This window comes from Melanerpes formicivorus, unplaced genomic scaffold (genome assembly GCF_026170545.1).
Source record: "Melanerpes formicivorus ecotype bairdi unplaced genomic scaffold, bMelFor1.0.p_v2 SCAF_62, whole genome shotgun sequence".
In the NCBI taxonomy this organism is placed as follows: domain Eukaryota; kingdom Metazoa; phylum Chordata; class Aves; order Piciformes; family Picidae; genus Melanerpes; species Melanerpes formicivorus.
Genome location: NW_027142414.1, coordinates 2,523,795 through 2,541,941, shown reverse-complemented (window position 1 = coordinate 2,541,941; position 18,147 = coordinate 2,523,795). Strand labels below are relative to the sequence as shown.

The 18,147-nt window shown below is 40.4% G+C and overlaps 1 protein-coding gene across 5 annotated transcripts in view; it reads right to left on the bottom strand.

Moving 5' to 3' along the window:
• SIPA1L1 (signal induced proliferation associated 1 like 1) overlaps window positions 1-18,147 on the bottom strand; it is a 239,752-nt gene that overhangs the window by 158,666 nt on the left and 62,939 nt on the right. For all 5 annotated transcript variants that reach the window (XM_068162142.1, XM_068162144.1, XM_068162141.1 and 2 more), the window contains one exon: window positions 104-200. The gene's annotated coding sequence lies outside the window, so the exon portion shown is untranslated. The remainder of the gene's footprint in view (window positions 1-103; window positions 201-18,147) is intronic.

Genomic DNA, 18,147 nt, shown 5'->3' with positions numbered 1-18,147 from the left:
ACTACGTGCTATCAGCAGTTACAAAGCCAACACCGCTCTTGTGGCAACTAGTACCACTCCAAAGGGCAACTGTCAGGCCAGAAAGCAAAGCTTGCACTCTTACCTATCCAGATTCCTGAGTGGGCAGGCACACACAGCTTCAGCAAAAACTACCAGTGGCCGTCACAAGCAGCTTCAGATGAATCATGGCACAATGAAACCTAGAAGCAGAAAGACAATGGGTATGAACAACATATGAATGAGAGATTTTGCCCCTTAATTTCTCAAAGTGTAAAGGGTATTGTGGAAGTTGTGCTTCTAAGAAGCCAGAAACACCACTGAAGACTTATAAAACCATGACCCTCCTATGTGCTTGCAGCCAAGTTACTCATCTGACAGAGTCGGCACGAGAAGCTTCTCATTATAACAATTCCAACCTTTCTTTTATCACCCTTTCTCTGAACCAAGCTATTTTCTTCCAGAACACATTCTTCCAGGGCTCTAGAGATTGAACAAGCACTTGGTTAGACCCAAGAAATAAGGGAGAGTTAGCCCTGCTGTGGCCCACTTTTTTGCTCACTACTGAATATAAAGCCTATCACACATGTCAAACACAAGGGAGTACAGGAGTGAGTTATCTGTCACCAACTGCAGTTCTCTAAGAGGTCTCCACCAACAGCCAAGGAAAGCAGTTTCAAAGCTGGTCCACTCTGTTTACCACATCCTGTAATAAAATCTGTATTTTTTCAGCATCAGCCTTAACATCTGACCTCTGCCTATTGCTACAAAAGGCTTGCATTTGTAGATGACAGGAGCTCTCTAAAATTAGACCAGGCAAACAGATGTAACCATGGAGATTTATGCTGCAGTCCTGAGAACTCAGCAGAGGCACAAGCTGGAGGTAGTGTACATACTGTCAATGAATTCTTGTCCTCCTCTACTCCCACCTAGCTCACGTGTTAGAGGACATCTGTGATGAATCATATCAAAGAGACAGCTTAAAATCCAACTCTAAATAAGAAGACTGGAGAAGACCTAGATCATCTCTCCAATTTGCTTTCCCACAATCCAGTTTACAAAATGGCTACATAAGCACTGGTGCTGACATGTGGGAGAAAAGCCAGAGCACAGGATATGCATACAGGGACAACTGATTTCAGATGCAGTGGCAGCATAAGCTGCACATAAAACCACAGTACACATGCTATTTATTTTACTAGAATGATCTCTGGAATTTCATAGGTTGATCAGCAAATAATTTTAAGTGACCTACTGCTACTCTCCCAGTAGTACTTCTAGACAGAGTTGAATAAAGCTTGAATATTTGGTAGCAAGAATATTAGCACCAACCAAAAGTCTTTAAGAAGTGCCAGACAACACTATCAACAGAGCTCAAGAAAGTAATTACTGCCATCTTCCTTTATTAAATGAAAAATACAGCTTTCAGACTGTGAGGTTTTTTTATTGCAACTTAAGTTTAGGCTTCTATTTACGAAATATTGTGTGAAGTAAAGACCTTGAGAAAAATGTGAAGCACCATCAAAAGAGTTGCAGTACACACAGAAAGGTATCAAGTGCAGCAAAGTAGTTTCCAAAAGGTAGAGAGAACTGAACTCATGTTTAAAGTAAGGTCACATTCCAGGAAGAACTGTGCTCTAACTTTCACACTACCGACACATTGAGTGTATCTATTTTAAGTAGAATCACATTTTATTTTCAGAGTAGAAATGTTCAACTGGAACTGAGTCTAATTAAGCAAGCAAAAGATTCAAAACCTACGTGCTTCGTGATTACTACAGACATTTTTGGCAAGTCATTGGGGCAGCAGGTAAATAAATCATTTCTGCAGGTGGTGGCCTTCTGGTCAAGACAAAAAAATTTCCTTCTTCAGGGTGAAATTCTTCATCTGTTCAAGCATTACTAAAATGCATCGTAATTCTAACCCAGAACTCTCCATTTGCTATGGTGTTAAATTATAGACCTGCTGTATAAAGACAAGGTGGGGGGTTTTTATAAACAAAAAAAAAGATTGCCTGTGAAGCTCAATTGTGATTGGGAAGGCTGCCTATGCAGCAGAGAGAGCGAGAAAAAAACACCCAACACAACACTTGCAGAGCTGAAAAAAAACAGTGGTGTAGGCGTACATAAGGAGGGAGGGAAGAAAGAGCTTGGCTCTGCTGAAAAAGGCTGCTTTCTTAAATCACCCTTGAGAGAACTAAAAATGTAAAGAAAATGCAAAGAATTGTTTGCTATGGTCTAGATGTCCATATGCAATACTACAAGCAAGATGAGGAATCCTTGCCGATTCATCTTCCTGATGTCAGAAGGAATGCTTCGCTTCCCCCACGCCTCCTGCAAACACTGTGCTCACAGAGCAGCAAGTCACCTGCAGAACAGCAGTTGAAAGCTTTAGAAGCCTCATGTAATTAATAACACTAGGAAGTACTGAAATTGCAGCCAAAGCCTTTCCAAAAAAAGAAGAGGAACGAGCATGCTCTCTAGAAACACCAAGAGTAACTAGTATTTATTCTCAGCAGAATCTAACCGTATGCAAAATTGCTGGGGAAAAAAACAACAAAACCAGAAATGTTTGAACTTTTTGTAGGTGGGGTTTCTCTCAGACACTTTGAAGAGGAAACTCCATATCTTCCTCTGTATCCTACACAGCCTTCAGTCCATTTGTTTTCCAAGAACAGTAAGCAAGCCTTTCAGGATATGCCAATAACTAATCTCAAATTTCAAATGAAAGGAGGAGTGAGAATCAGTGGAAAACACCCTCCTCAGTTTTCTGTAGGAAGGCACCTCCTGTATGCATTACAATTTCCAAATAAAGAAGTCTACATGAAGTGTTCTCGTGCCTTCACAAAGCTATGAAAATATTTTTAGTAGGCTTGCCTTTCCCTTCATCATCAAAACAAAAGACTTTTGACAGGAGCATGTTAGCTGATGATTACTGTAATTACTACCAGAGGAAAGAAGACAGCCAGAACAAGTTTCACCGATGAACTTAAATGTGAGATGATGCAGTGCAGGGAAAAGATGCTGCTGCTCCCTTGGTGTTGCAGACTGGCCTGCAGCCTACTTTGCAAACCCTAGTCACAAGGGGATAAAGCTTTGGCACCTAATTACCTTGAGTGTTCAGACTACCATTTTCAAAGCTAGTAGATGACCGAATTCCTGCACCCACAGCACACTGCCACAACAGAGAACAGCCTGCAGAGCATCAGTCCTGAAAGGCCACTTTAACCACAGCTTCCACAGTGCTCTAAGCTTCATCTCCAGCCAAGCATATACTGTCACTGGAAATGCTGAATGCCAAAAGCTGATAAATATCATTACTACAAAGTAAACACCTATGCACCTTTTCAACTATGATTGTTAAGCACAAATGGCTGTTACTCACGCACAGGAGAAATACAGGCAAGACAGGATTTTGAAAAGCACCAAGCCAGCTAACTTGCACAAACCTTTTGGCAAGCAAAAGCAGCATGCTCATAAGCCACAGCTAAGCTCTTAAAGTTACTCTTAAAACACAAGACAGCTGGCACCTGAAGCTCATTGAGGAACATATTCTTCTGGGTCAGAAGGACAGGTAAGGATGAAGTATTAAAAGGAGGTATAAAACTCATCAGCAGTAGAGCCTCTGAAACAATGAATACTATATGATGAAAAACACAGAAACAAGAAAAGTCGTAAGGTGATGGAGACACAAGAACATATACAGGTGTATAAAAAGTAGCATCAATTGAACTCCCTTATTTAGGAAAACTGGAATTGCCTGTAATAAAGTCAGGTATGCAGACTCTTACTTAACTTTGAAATTATAGCCATCTTAACTTTCACCTTTGTGAAGAGTGTAATAGCATTTCTGACACGTTAATAAAGCCTCTCTCCATACTAATACACGTATAATTCTAATAAACCAAAAAAATGCATGAACATATTACACAACAAATGAATCACATACATAGAATTTGCATCCTAATAAAGCACATCCTTTCATGCTTGGCTTGTCAAGCTAAAGAACATTTGCTTCAATAGTCACTGCCAGAATAATCTGGTCTCTCATATTCTGCCATACATTTCACTTTCAGGTTAGAAGAAATTTTGTTTCTTCTTAGTGAGAACGGAACAGCTCAAGGCAGCTTTAAAGGCTGCTTCTTACCTTCAGGCTAAGACCTCCAAGAAGACTAAGGCTATTAGGAAAAGAGGAAAAAAAACAAACCCTGGAAGAGCATAGAGGGCTGTCAGGGGATGCTCAGCTAATGCTGACATCAAAATTCAGAGAGAATATTTACATTTTGCTTCTCATACACTAAGAGCTTTCGGAATTACTCAGATGTGCTAGCAAAAAGGAAGAAAGCTGAACAAGTGAAACCTTCTACTGTCTCATATCTCTTTGTATAGAAGAGGATTTGAAATTGAGCTATATATTCAATTTTAGAGTGGAGATTCAGCTTAGGTTGGGGGGAAGGGGATGTCTGGGGTTTCTCATTTTGCATGTTGCGTTTTTTAACTCTCATCAAGTCTGAACTAGAAGTCTGATGCAGATTTACTGCTTGATATGAAATGAAATCCTTTTGACATCATAATTATACTGTATCAATCAAAATTAGTAAAATTGCATTTAATTCATTAACTACTTTGCTGCCCTGTCAAGAGGAGTCAATTACTGTAATTCTTAATATTTTACTCTAAAGGGGTGATGGAATAAAATTTCATTTGAATTCACTTAACCTGAAAAGGCTTCTGATGTTCACGTCACTTTTAGTGCAGTGAACCATTACCATTCCTGGTATACTCACAGCCACCATGGCTTACACATTTTCACACTGAGGTCAGTTTTTCCAGCCACACAGTGTATGACTGGAATAGTGTATAAATGCTTTTCTGTTTACCTTTCATATAATTGCTCATCCTACATGTAAAATACCTACACTAAAAAGATACTGCTGAATTGCAAGAGTTTTTCTATGAACTAATGCTTTGGTCCAGTCCTAAACTTAAAGTGAAACATCATGGAATTTACAGAGCAGAGCCACAAAAATGTGAACTTCAGAGTTATTCCTGACAGGAATGTAAACACTTCAAAGGAATGCAAACACTTAAGTTTAAAACAGAGAAAGGCAACAAAGGCAAACAGTCTACTTTTTTTTTCCTGCTTTTCATGAAGCAGTGACCCACCCCTACTGCTGTCCCAATATTCTCTCCTCAAATTTGGGGTTTCTCTTCAGAAGTTGTCCTATTGCTTGGTTTTCTGCCTAGCTTTCTGTCACATCAGGGCAGGATTTTCTACTGTTGGAGTAGTTATCACTACTACTCAAAGAACTAATAATCTAAGGCAGAAGATACTGGAAAAATTAGGATAAAGGGTAAATCCAGGCAAGAATCTGCAAATTCACAATCTGAATGTTCACTGCTTTTCCATTTTGCTCCCCTCCATATGTAGCTCTCAGTATCACCAACGTTGGAAGAGACCTCAGAGATTATTAAGTCCAACCTGTCACCACAGACCTCATGACTAAACCATGGCACCAAGTGCCACATCCAATCCACTCTTGAACAACTCCAGGGATGGTGACTCCATCACCTCCCTGGGCAGCACATTCCAATGGCAAATCACTCTTTCCGTGAAGAACTTTCTCCTCACCTCAAGCCTCAACTTCCCCCAGCACAGTTTGAGACTGTCCTCTTGTTCTGGTGCTGGTTGCCTGGGAGAAGAGGCCAACTCCCTCCTGGCTACAACCACCCTTCAGGTAGTTGTAGAGAGCAATGAGGTCTCCCCTGTGCCTCCTCTTCTCCAGGCTAAACAATCCCAGCTCCCTCAGCCTCTCCTCATAGGGCTTGTGCTCAAGGCCTCTCATCAGCCTCATTGCCCTTAACTGCAGTGCATTTGACTGCTATTAAAAAAAACTAAAAACTGAGCTGAGCTCTCTACTGTCTGGTGTATTTGGAATTTTAAAGCTCTTTGTCAATGAAAACAGAAGAAGCACCATGAAGAATATGCCCCTGTAAGGAAGCTTTCTACTGATACGGGTTCAGAAGGCTTTTCAGACAAGGTAAAGATCATTAAAATCAAATACAAAGAAAGGGAAATCAAGGCAAGAGAAAGAAATGGAGTTGCTCAAGGTCACCCAGAAGCCAAGAAGCAGTCAGAAATACAAGTCTTCCACCTTCTAGCACCCACGGGAAAAGACTGCAATGACTTCTCTTTACATGAAGGCTTTCATCAGCACTTTGATGAACTGATAACATACATTACACAAGCCACAACTCATTGGCTAGACAAATCAGATGCTCCAAACAAGAACACAGAGAACTGCAGAACATTGCAAAGACTAAATGCCTTGAAGCGCTGCTACTGAAAAACATCTGCACAATCAACCCATAGGCTGCCATTGTATCTGTCAACAAATGAGATGCGAAATCCCATTTCCCCAGCCTGCCACAATGTAGCAGCATACTGCAGAAACTCCACTATTGTACACTTTACCACATAAAGTGTTGAAGCCAGAAACTTTCAAATGCAGTTAACTCTGTATGTGCTGCGAGCATCATTTCTGTAAGCCTTCAGTCTCCCTTCACAACCTACCACAAACACAGAAGGAAGCTTTTATTGTAAAGTTGTATAGATGTAAAATTCATTAAGAGGTGGTTAACTACATTACTACAGCTTCAAACTATTAAAGAGAATATGAAAAATTTCCCTCTGTGCAGCAGAATTTATCCAGCCTTCTACTGGTGTCAAACTGAAAATCGTAGTAATCTCTAAGAAGTTTCACACTCCATAAATCATATCTTCTCCTATCCCTAATTCAAAGTTCTACTACAATAAAAGAAACAATTTTTTAGCTGGAAAGCTTTTGGCATATGTAACCAAACGTCTGCTTTCCTGTGTTAGAAGCATTCCTTCAGGGAAAACATTCATCTACACCACTTGAGATGAAGCAGAACTCATGATTTCCATCCTACTGGAAGAGACAAAAGCAATTCAAAATACTCTTGCCCACCTCCTGCAAGATCTGCATTTTCAGTGGAGAAGCCTCTTTTACACTTGTACCTCATGGGAGCTGATAATCTGTTATTCCATAAAACACAAGCACTTGTCTCCACCTCTATTTGACTTGCTTAGCAGACCTGTTCATCTCCATTACAGTGGGGGCGTGTGTGCCCATTCAAGGGCCTTCATTCTCTATGTCAGGTCAAGACAAAATTCCAAGGGGTTCTCTGCCTGCTTCCCCAGTAAAATGACAAGCTATTTTGTACTCTTCTCACATTTATCCACATTTCAAGATGCACTGTTCTATAAAAATTTCAGGGTTTCTTGCTCACACAACTCCTCATGAAAGGAAAAAATGGCATTTTTCTGTCTGCTTAGACAGCATCATTATCATTATAGCTTACAGTAACAAATAGTTTTGTAAAGAATGCATTGAAAACAGGCAGAGTCTAGCACTTGGACCACAGGTCCACAAGCTCTGCATAATGCAAAAAAGCAGATTTTTTTTCTCTGTTCTGTAATCTTCCCATTAATGAAAATAGTATTTACTTCACAGGGGTCAGAATGATTAAATTCCATGAAGAGTGTGAATCTAAACCAGAGTGTAACTTGATACATCTCTGATGAGAGAGAGTGAAGGAAACAAATTAGATTTTACACTCCTCCTCAAATGAGAGAAACATTTGCGTCGCAGCAGAACCAGCTGCTTTTGTATTTCACAGAATACTAGCAAAATTAAACATAATAAAGAAGTTCAACGCTAATAGAATTTCTCTCAAACTATATGCCCAGCCTTGAACAGCAGCAAACTCCTCCATGACAGACCTTCATCTGAACAGACAAGCTTTGGAACCTGCCATGATTCTTGTCCATTCCAAAGCTGCTGCACTTTCACTAATAAAATGAGATGTAACATTCTGAGAATTCGGTGCTCATTTATCCGTGGGAAGAAAGGGAGAAGAGTTGCAGAACACTCTGAGCACATTACTTTTAATAAGCCCAAACCAAAAGAGAAATGTAAAGAAGTGCCTTGTGAATCCAGAGACTATTAATATAGCTAACTATTAAAGATTCATGAAAGCCTATTCCCAGCTTCAACTCAAGGCCAAAAAAATTACCCAGTCCACATCAATGTACTATGTAATTTAGTCAAACACTATTCTTGAAGTGGTCTCACAACTATTACAGAACCATTAGCACCCAGGTCAACTAAACGGAACTGAGAATTTGGTCCACACCTTTTCTTCTTTCATTAAAAATGAAATTACTTTGAATGTCAGGCTCTCAAGACAGGATTCTCTTACCTGTCAGTAAATACGTAGAATAATGAATTAACAAACACACACCTTTCCTGCTTTTTTAAGCACAAGAAGCACTGAGAAATTCAGACACGTCAGGTCAAGCAGTGAGGAGTCACTAGTGGTGTCCCCCAGGGATCAGTGCTGGGCCCTGTGCTCTTTAATATCTTTATCAAGGATATAGACAAGGGGATTGAGTCCATCATCAGTAAGTTTGCAGATGACACCAAGCTGGGAGCAGGTCTTGATCTGTTAGAGAGTAGGAGAGCTCTGCAGAGGGACCTCAACAGGCTGGAAAGAGGGGCAGAGTCCAAGGGCATGCGATTTAGCACATCCAAGTGTCAGGTTCTACACATTGGCCATAACAACCCCATGCAGCACTATAGGCTGGGGTCAGAGTGGCTGGAGAGCAGCCAGGCAGAAAGGGATCTGGGGACACTGGTTGATAATAGGCTGAACATGAGCAAGCAGTGTGCCCAGGTGGCCAAGAAGGCCAATGGCATCCTGGCCTGCATCAGGAACAGTGTGGCCAGCAGGAGCAGGGAGGTCATTGTGCCCCTGGACTCAGCACTGGTTAGGCCACACCTTGAGTCCTGTCCAGTTCTGGGCCCCTCAGTTTAGAAGAGATGTTGAGTTGCTGGAATGTGTCCAGAGAAGGGCAACAAAGCTGGGGAGGGGTTTGGAGCACAAGCCCTGTGAGGAGGGCCTGAGGGAACTGGGGTTGTTTAGCCTGGAGAAGAGGAGGCTCAGGGGTGACCTTATTGCTCTCTACAACTACCTGAAGGGAGGTTGTAGTCAGCTGAGGGTTGGTCTCTTCTCCCAGGCTACCAGCACCAAAAGAAGAGGACGCAGTCTCAGGCTGTGCCAGAGGAGGTTTAGGCTGGATGTTAGGAAGAAATTCTTCATAGAGAGAGTGATTGCCCATTGGAATGTGCTGCCCGGGGAGCTAGTGGAGTCACTATCATTGGAGGTGTTGAGGAAGGGATTTGATGGGGTGCTTGGTGCCATGGTTTAGTTGATTAGGTAGTGTTGGATGATAGGTTGGACTTGATCTCAAAGGTCTCTTCCAACCTGGTTAATTCTATTCTGAATTAACATATGGAGTACACTTGATAGAGAGCAAGGAGTCCATGAAAAATGCTCTTTGACAAAGGAAGTATCTAATGCATTGACTGACAGCATATTGTACATCACATACCACAGGGACACAGTCTCTCTGACACCGAATACATCATCTTCAAAAGTATCATTGTCAGAAGGCAAATGAATAATTACAAGATGTAAGATCGAACCCAAGTTAGGAGATGGAGATACAAGGAAGTCAGGGGTGGGGTTTTTTGCTATTTTTGGGAGAGGGAGTGAACTAAAATAGCTTATTGGTTTATCTCCAAACGCTGCAGTTAAAACACTTTGTAACTAAACACCCTTGGATACGGAAAAAAATATGCTGCTGAACAACTCATTTTAGTAGGAATATCAAAAAACAGATGCTTGTTGCTGAAGAAACTGCAATTCTAGGAAAGAAACTAAAAATAAAGGAATTGTGAATATGGAAATTGGATTATAAAGAAGCATAGCAGCAAGGTTATCCATTCTTAACAAAGTACATCCAACGCTTCCATCTTGCCACAAATTGAGATGCCACACGTCAGTAAGTGCTAAGGAAAAAACACAACCTAGGAGCACAAGAGCAAAATAAAGTGCCTTAATATTATGCCACAGCATAAAAGGTGGTAACACAGGCTCTGTGGGGTTTGTTTGTTTTTGTTCAGGTTCAGAAACCCGACTTTACTTTTATGTCACAAAAAGACCTTTCTAGGCAAAGATTCACAAATGTTAGTAACTGCAAACCTGCAGCACCAGTGCAATATAGTCAAACAACAATTGCAGATGTTGCACTAGTTACATATGTTGAAGGACACTGAAACAAGAAGTGCAGGGAGAGCTTCATTTTGGCCATTAGGAGAGGCCAGTAAATCCCCCCAAACCACAGAGAGAGGATGGAGGAAGCAAGACACCTTTGCCAGCAGCTATTGTATTTTTGGCATCATCACTGCAGAACTACCCAACCCAGCACCCAAAAGCTGACACTACCCACATCTTTTTCTTAGGGAAACACACTCTATGCCAAAGATTTCAACTGAAGAGGAGAAAATTCTCTTATCTTACACCAGTCTAAAAAGTTCAAATGTAAAAGCAGCATTGGTAACATAAGCACAAAACCCATACAACAGTGCAAATGAACATTTCTTTTTAAGCCATTTCACAATCTAAATAGCATCTTTTGCTTTAGCCCATCGGAGATTTTGTCCATCACAGTCAAGAATGCACAGGAACAAATCAATTCTTCACCTGCTTCTCTACAGCCTTTACACAGGACACAACTACTCTTCTAAATAAAAGCCTCTAGGAAAAGGCCTTTTCTAGTGAATCACTCAAACATGCCAGCAGAAGTTTACATTCCACCAGTTGAATGTAAAATAAATAGTATCTATAAGTCATGAGGGAAAGCATTAACACATTGTTCTCTAGCTTTTTGTGAAAATACTTGTCCATTCTTACCTGGCAACAGAAACGTTGCCCAGCTCACAGCTGTACTAAGGAAAGAGACAGACATCAGTGGTGCTAGATAAAAGTCACAGACTCCACATGATGTGCCATTCCTTTCACTAGACAGGTATAGGAATATGGCTTTAGCAATAAAACAAACAAAACCCAACCAAACATTCTGAGGTAGTGTCCCCATTATTCCTATGAAGGCCTTCCCACGTGCCTGCACAAAACCCAACTGGCTTTAAAGTTTTTTGATTTCTAGATCAAATTTGAAATGCATCATGACTTGAAGACACATAAAATGCATCAGAGTGGAACAACAAATAGGAAAACACTACACAGGAAAGACCATCTCAGCTGTATTGTGGCCACCTGGTACCCGACAGATTTTTATCTCACATACATTTGGAGATCCACTTTTAAAATCTATAGGGTTATTATATGATGCCACCACCAGTGTCTGCTAAGAGCCTAAGGCCAGAACAGAACAGATAGGAAGAGACCTTCAAGATCATCACGTCCAGCCTGTCATCCAACACCACTTAATCAACTAAACCATGGCACCAAGCACCCTATCAAGTCTCCTCCTGAACATCTCCAGTGATGGTGACTCCACCACCTCCTCGGGCAGCCCATTCCAATAGGCAATCACTCTGTGTGTGTAGAACTTCCTCCTAACCTCCAGCCTAAACCTCCCCTGACGCAGCTTGAGACTGTGTCCTCTTTTTCTGGTGCTGGTTGCCTGGGAGAAGAGACCAACCTCTGCCTGTCTACATTACATGTGTGATAGTTAGCTTCCATGGGATTGGGAAAAGCATGGGAAAGAAAACATTAGTAAATACATCACACTGAATTCTATCAAATCTTGAGGGGGAGCATGGAGTACAAGCACAACTTTATCCAATCCTGCTAAAAAAACCAAACCAAACACCTACCAACCCAAACCACAACCAGTGGTAGCTGGTTTCAGAAATACCTTATTATGGACATATGCAACCACATGCATCCTTATGAAGCATGGAAGGGCTGCTGATGGTAGAATTCTCCTCCCCTCTTTCTTGGAAGCACTGGCCTTCAGCAGGATGGATCCCTTGCTTTAGCCCACCCTGCAGCTGCACGTACCACAGCATGGAGGAGACACAAAGAAACAGCCGAATTGGAGCAGGGAGAGGAGAGGAGGAGGATGTGCATTTCCAAAGGCTGTATGGGCTTATGCCAAGCTGGCATGGCCACACCTCCACACTCTGAAGTTCCAAAGGGGCAAAATTCTCCATTTTGCTAAGAACATACAGATGCCATCCAATACTGCTACAACAAGCAAATGCCAAGAGAGAGGGCTGAACTCTGAGACCCCTGAAAGAAAAATCGCATCTCGCTGGCTTTACTAGTTACCCCAGAAAACTATTCATCACTTGGAGAAGCAACTGAAATACTAATTTTAACAGGTACAAGCAAGCTTAACATATGCTACTGCACTCCAGACTTAGGCTTGGATGTAGTTTGAATCTTATTCCAAGACATTCGCTGAAGGCTTTGAAAAAAAGGCAGCAGATCTAGTTAGCACACATGGCACAGTTTCCTTTTTTAGCATGAGTGATATGAGGAGAATTGAAGATGAGCTTCTGCAGGCCTCATGTCTCAGAGTCAGCCTAGACTGGTGCACTCTGTTAATGGATCTCCTGAGCTATGACAAGTAATCTCATAGTTCACGTGTGGAATCGTTCTGCTGAACTAGTTTTTTAGAAAGGTCATCAATGGTTACCCAGCAATTATATAAAAGAACAATTTGCTGCTCAGTTTCAAATACTTGGGGAACACAGCACTCCTGGCATGTTACAGCACAAAGTGAATGAAATCCAGAATAAAGAGAGTCACCATCCCTTAGAACACTTCAGTGTTCAGATACAGAACAATTAGCAGGTATAGTTTGGCTATGGTAAACAGCAAGGCCTTTTCTTGACAAGGGAACATTTCCAAACTTAAAGATATGTATTTTGATGCGATTTCAGAGGGTATCACATACTTTGTAGAAGATGACCTAAAAAGGGCTTCCCCATCACCAGGGTCTCAACTACCACAGCCACACAGAGCCAAAGTGTTAGGAAAACAGCTCTCTGCTGTACAGGGAAGGCACTACATAGCAAACCCATACTCAGCACAGGATTGCAGTCACCATGTGAATACAGCACTTCAAGAGACACAGATTTACTTTTTTTAACACATTTCCAAGAATTTTATAAACATTATATCTACATAGATTGGTTTCCCATTGCATACCCAAAAATGGTAGTAAGATACACTAAAAAAGCTGTCAATAACAAAATCTACTCAGAGAGTCCTATCACACTGTTCAATTAGCTCTTTCCTTACAGAGCAACAGGGTTTCTATTTATGAGTCTGAGGATGCTTTCAATGACAAAAATATCTAGATCTGAAGTATTCCTAACACCTCTCTGGCTTTCTGAAATAATTGGTTATCAGTGAGGTACAAGTAAGGGCTCCTTATATCTACACTTGACACATGAGAAACCTTCCTAATCACCAACCTTACCCAAAACTCCTCCTCTTACTTGAGTGCACTTCTCCACAGGGAAGCGTTTGCTTCTACTTGGAAGAATGAGAATGCTCCTTGTGATCCCTGCACTAGGCTGCAAATGGTTTTTCTGAGAAGAGGATCAGAATATGAATACTAAACATGGCTCTGAAGGAAAACTACCTTCACAAAGTCTTTCCACCAGGATAGTGTGTGCTCACAGATTCAGTGTTGTTCTGCTCTCGTCACTTAAGCATGTGACTTAGTTTTGTGTTATATATGATATAGAAAATATACCTTAATATGTTGCAAATAAAATCTCAACTAACTATGCACAGTAATGAGAGGAAAACTATTAGAGCTTACAGGAAGTGACCAATTCAGGAAAAATGAATAGCTGTAACCATGAACATGAGAGTTACGTAACATCACAGAATCAACCAGGTTGGAAGAAACCTCCAAGATCAAGTCCCAACTAAGTGGGAAGAGACCTCCAAGATCATCAAGTCCAACTGATCACCCCTTCAAAATAAAAGGTAATTTAAAACAACAAAAGTCACTTCAGGTGAGTGATGTCACCACTTCACACAAGTCCTGAAAACCTTCCTCCCCATGGCATGGAAGGGAAGCACCAGAGACACCTGTGGGACCCTGCGGTGGTGTCACACTCTAAGCAACACCAAGGTGAACATGATTCCAAGTCAGCTCACATCAAGAATCATCACACTTAGCATAATGGAAGACATATTTTATAGTGTTTGTTACCATACAGCCAAATTAGTCTTGTTATTAAGAAAACAAAAATCATCGTCTTACAAATTGTCCACCATCATGTGTGCTGTGTTTACACTTAATTTTCTACCAACTCAAATTCTGATTGACAGGCACTAATGTGCCAAGAACTCTGCCTGTATCTGGCAAGAAAGGCAAAGAAATGGGAGGACAGCAAGATGCCACATCCCGTACTCAGAGATATTACTGCTAAAGCCTGCTATGTTTTTTCAGAGTACTTTGTGGACTTCAAGTTTACAAATATGTCCTTAGATTTGAGAAATACTATCTAAGGCTTTCAAATAATTTACTTTTAAGACAGTATTAACAACTTCAGCTAATCGTACTCATAGCACAAATACTCCACTGCAGGATGCACAAAGGGATTATTTTTTTTCCTGCTGTACTTTTGTTTGGTTCTTTTCACAAATCATCTGTTTCTCAGTAAAATACATATGTTATGGGATATCTGCCTTAAAACAAGCTCTCTAGTAAAAGGTTTTACCTTCTTCCTCCTTCCTTTCAGGCCTCCGTTGGCAGATGCTCAAGAGGATGTTTATAGTAATGGAGGATGTTTATCAACCAACCTTCACAGGTTGAAGAGGCTGGTGCCTTAATAAACATATCTGACAATGCCTTTTAGCAATTGAAGTCCTAATGTATAATGCATTCAAATAATTCTATTTTGAAAAATATTTGGAAATTACTAATCCTGAACTCATGTCTGCAAAAAACTGTCTTCTTTACACCTATGTAGCTCCAAACCCCCAAAATACAACCTTCATTCAATCTGTATTTAAGCATTGCTTCAATTCAGAATTAAGCTCAACAACACTCATGGAGTAAACAGTCCCCAGTGACTTACAGGTTTGAGAATAAAATAGTTATGAATTCCTGGCTGTCTTCATATTTTAATTAACCACCCTTTTTCTTTTGAGGATGGAAAAGGAAAGCTTGGTAAACTTATTAACCAGGTCAGTCAGGCATAAATTCTACCACACTAATAACAAAGGAAAACAAAAGCTACACTAGCACATTGGATTCTCATGAGTTACAGAAGACACCATTCCAGGTTGCAGGTGAGGACTAATCTGCATTCTACAACTTCCTTGCTGGAATATTCAAGAATTCTTCCTTACCACCTTGTTGTGAAACAAGAATTAAGCCATTTTAGAGAGACACAACCAAGGCAGCAGAGGGTCACAATCACCCCTACCAAAAGGCAGCCAACCCAGTCCCCAGTACCATACACTTCCACACATGAGCTAGCTGTCACAACTATGGAATCACACTCCATTTTGTGCTATATTGCATTTTAACAAGACTTCAGTTGGTCCTCCAATTGCTCACTACTATAAAGGAATATTCTTTTTTAAAAACAAAGAAACCCCACAACAAAACCAGGAAAAAAACCAATAAGCAGCAAACCAAAACCAAATCAACATACAAAGGCCTAACTGCCCCAAAAGATACACTTGCTTAAGAGAGCACTTGGACCTACACACCTGAGTGAAGCACAAAATCCTGCTTTTGTCCTTCAAGGTTAATCTGTGCAAGGGTAATTGCCACACAAGTTAGCCTGGAGGAAGCAGAAGCCACAGAGGGAGTCCAGGCTTTTACCATTCATGTGCTGTCACCAACAGCCAGCTGGTCACATGCTGAACCAGATCAAGAGAGCTAACTCAAATAGAACCTGCCATGTCTTCTATGCCAGGTTACTTTTAACAAAAAGCTATTTCCAGGCAGGTGTGCTAAATGACTACCAGAGTGCCAAGCAAGAGGCTACCTGAGCAACTGAAGAGGAGCGTAAGACCACAGGCTTTGACAGTAACTGAGTCAATTCAGGCCTTGTTTAAAATCACACAGGGAGCTGCAGTATTAAACATTTATATTTTTCACTAGTCGTTTTCCAAAGCTTTTGCTCCTGTTGAGAATTTTTCATCACCTTATGTTCAATAACATCTAAATGAGGAAATAGGACTTGGGTTTTCAAGTAAGATCCCCTTCCACCACATGAACATGCACACTGGGGCCTAATCCAGCCCATCCAACACATCACCACTGATCCAGAGCCTAATAAAAGTACATTTCATATGGATCAAGAGGACTGAGATTCATATGAAACAATTAAAAAGAAACTTTTATATAGCTTCTAAACTTAATATACTTCTAAATATTGTATATAGAAAGTCAGGCAACACATTTAGCAACTTTCAAATTTCATTAGAAGCAGAATTATCACATGTATGCAGTACACCAATTCTAAATATCTAATATATTTCACTCTAGGGAACACATTTTTAAAACAACAGTAATGAAGAGTATTAAGATTGTCTGTGACCTAGCAAGGGTAACTCCTCACTGGGTATCATTCTTACCGATTGAAATAACAGTAATTTCCCTGTAGGACAATGCAGATCTTATCAAATGACTGCTATGCCCTGAAGAGGCCATAAATTAATAATGGCATACAGTGACTTGATACTGTATAGGGGATAAAGAAGGTAGAAAAAGAATGCTTAAGACATCAATAAACCCAAATTTGCTTCTGAACAGTAAGCCATCACCAGGCTCACCAGCAGTAGACAGATGAAACAGGTAAATGACTTGAAGGCTCCCTTGCAAAGATACATAGCTCTTAAAAGAAGGTTTGTGTGCAAGTCACATCATTTAAGACCCTAGTATCTAGAAGGCATCATTATCTTCAAAGTTAGTGACAGTAAGTGATATCTCTTAAAGAGCCACTTGGCTTTGCAAAACTAAGCAAATTAACCTGTAAATTTTAAGCCTCATAATATAAAGAACTGAAAGCATAGCTGCTGCAGTTACAAAAATATAGAAGATCACCTAAGTAGCTGATGTACTTATCAGCTAATCTGAAATCTGTTCTACAGATCAAAATACACACACACAGATTATCTGTACCGTTCTACATTCATCTGTGATCTTAAAGAGAATGCAGATGAAGACAGACAAATCCAGTATGTGGATAACAAAATAAATCAGAATGAAGGAATTTTTCAAAGTTACAGAAATACAGGATTGAGTTTAACAAGCATTTCATTAACATTCCATCAGTAAACACAATACCAGCAAGAACCATTATTTGTACTTGAGAAGCTACAAGCACTTGAAGGAACTTGACTCTCAGGTGTATCAAAAGAAAATACAATATTTACATGAATTATTGAAGCTTTGAAAGAACAAAAGACATATCAGGACACCATAAAAACCACACATGTGAAGAAAATGCTTAATTTCTTCATTAGATAGTCACCAGGAAAGACATGAAGTGCAGCTTACATGGAAAAGAGCCTCCCAAAGAACAGGTTATTATGAAAGCTAACAGGTCTTAGAAAGAGCCCTTCAGACTCCTGCATTACTTTACTCAACATTAGGTGCACACAGCATCTTATTCCAGCAGATCTGGCTAAAACATTGGACTGTATTTCAGAAAGCAGCAGGAATTATACATCATTCAATAGAAGTGGGCATTCTGGGGCGTATTAACATGACAGCTCCTTTAAAGAAGTGATCTATGTAGAAACTGGGCATTAAAGACAAAGGAAAAAAAATCTCATAATTGTGACAGAAATTATGAACCCAGAGTGATCAAGAAGGAAAAAAAAAAGGTTTCTTTTAAGTGCAAAGACTTCAACATACATGAAACAAACCAACACTCAAATGTTTTGAGTTCTTCCTATTTTCTTGCCTGTACTTCTAACACCTTTTTCCAAATATTTCGCATGCAGTGACTGAAGATTAAACAGCACTTGCTTTGTTCTGCTTTAAGGGCAACAACTGAAGGGAATTTGCATTAAGGACCTGTACAGAGCACAGTAAGATAACAAGTTAACATTGTAAACTCAAATGCAAGCTTTGCCAAAAAGAGTTGTAGATAAGCTTCTGGTTGCATGCTGTTGGCAAGAAGAATTCTTGGCCTTCATGGTAAGATGGAAGCTGCAGCTCAGCTGTGGCCTTGGTTCCTCCAGGTGAAGCAGCACTCAGTACAC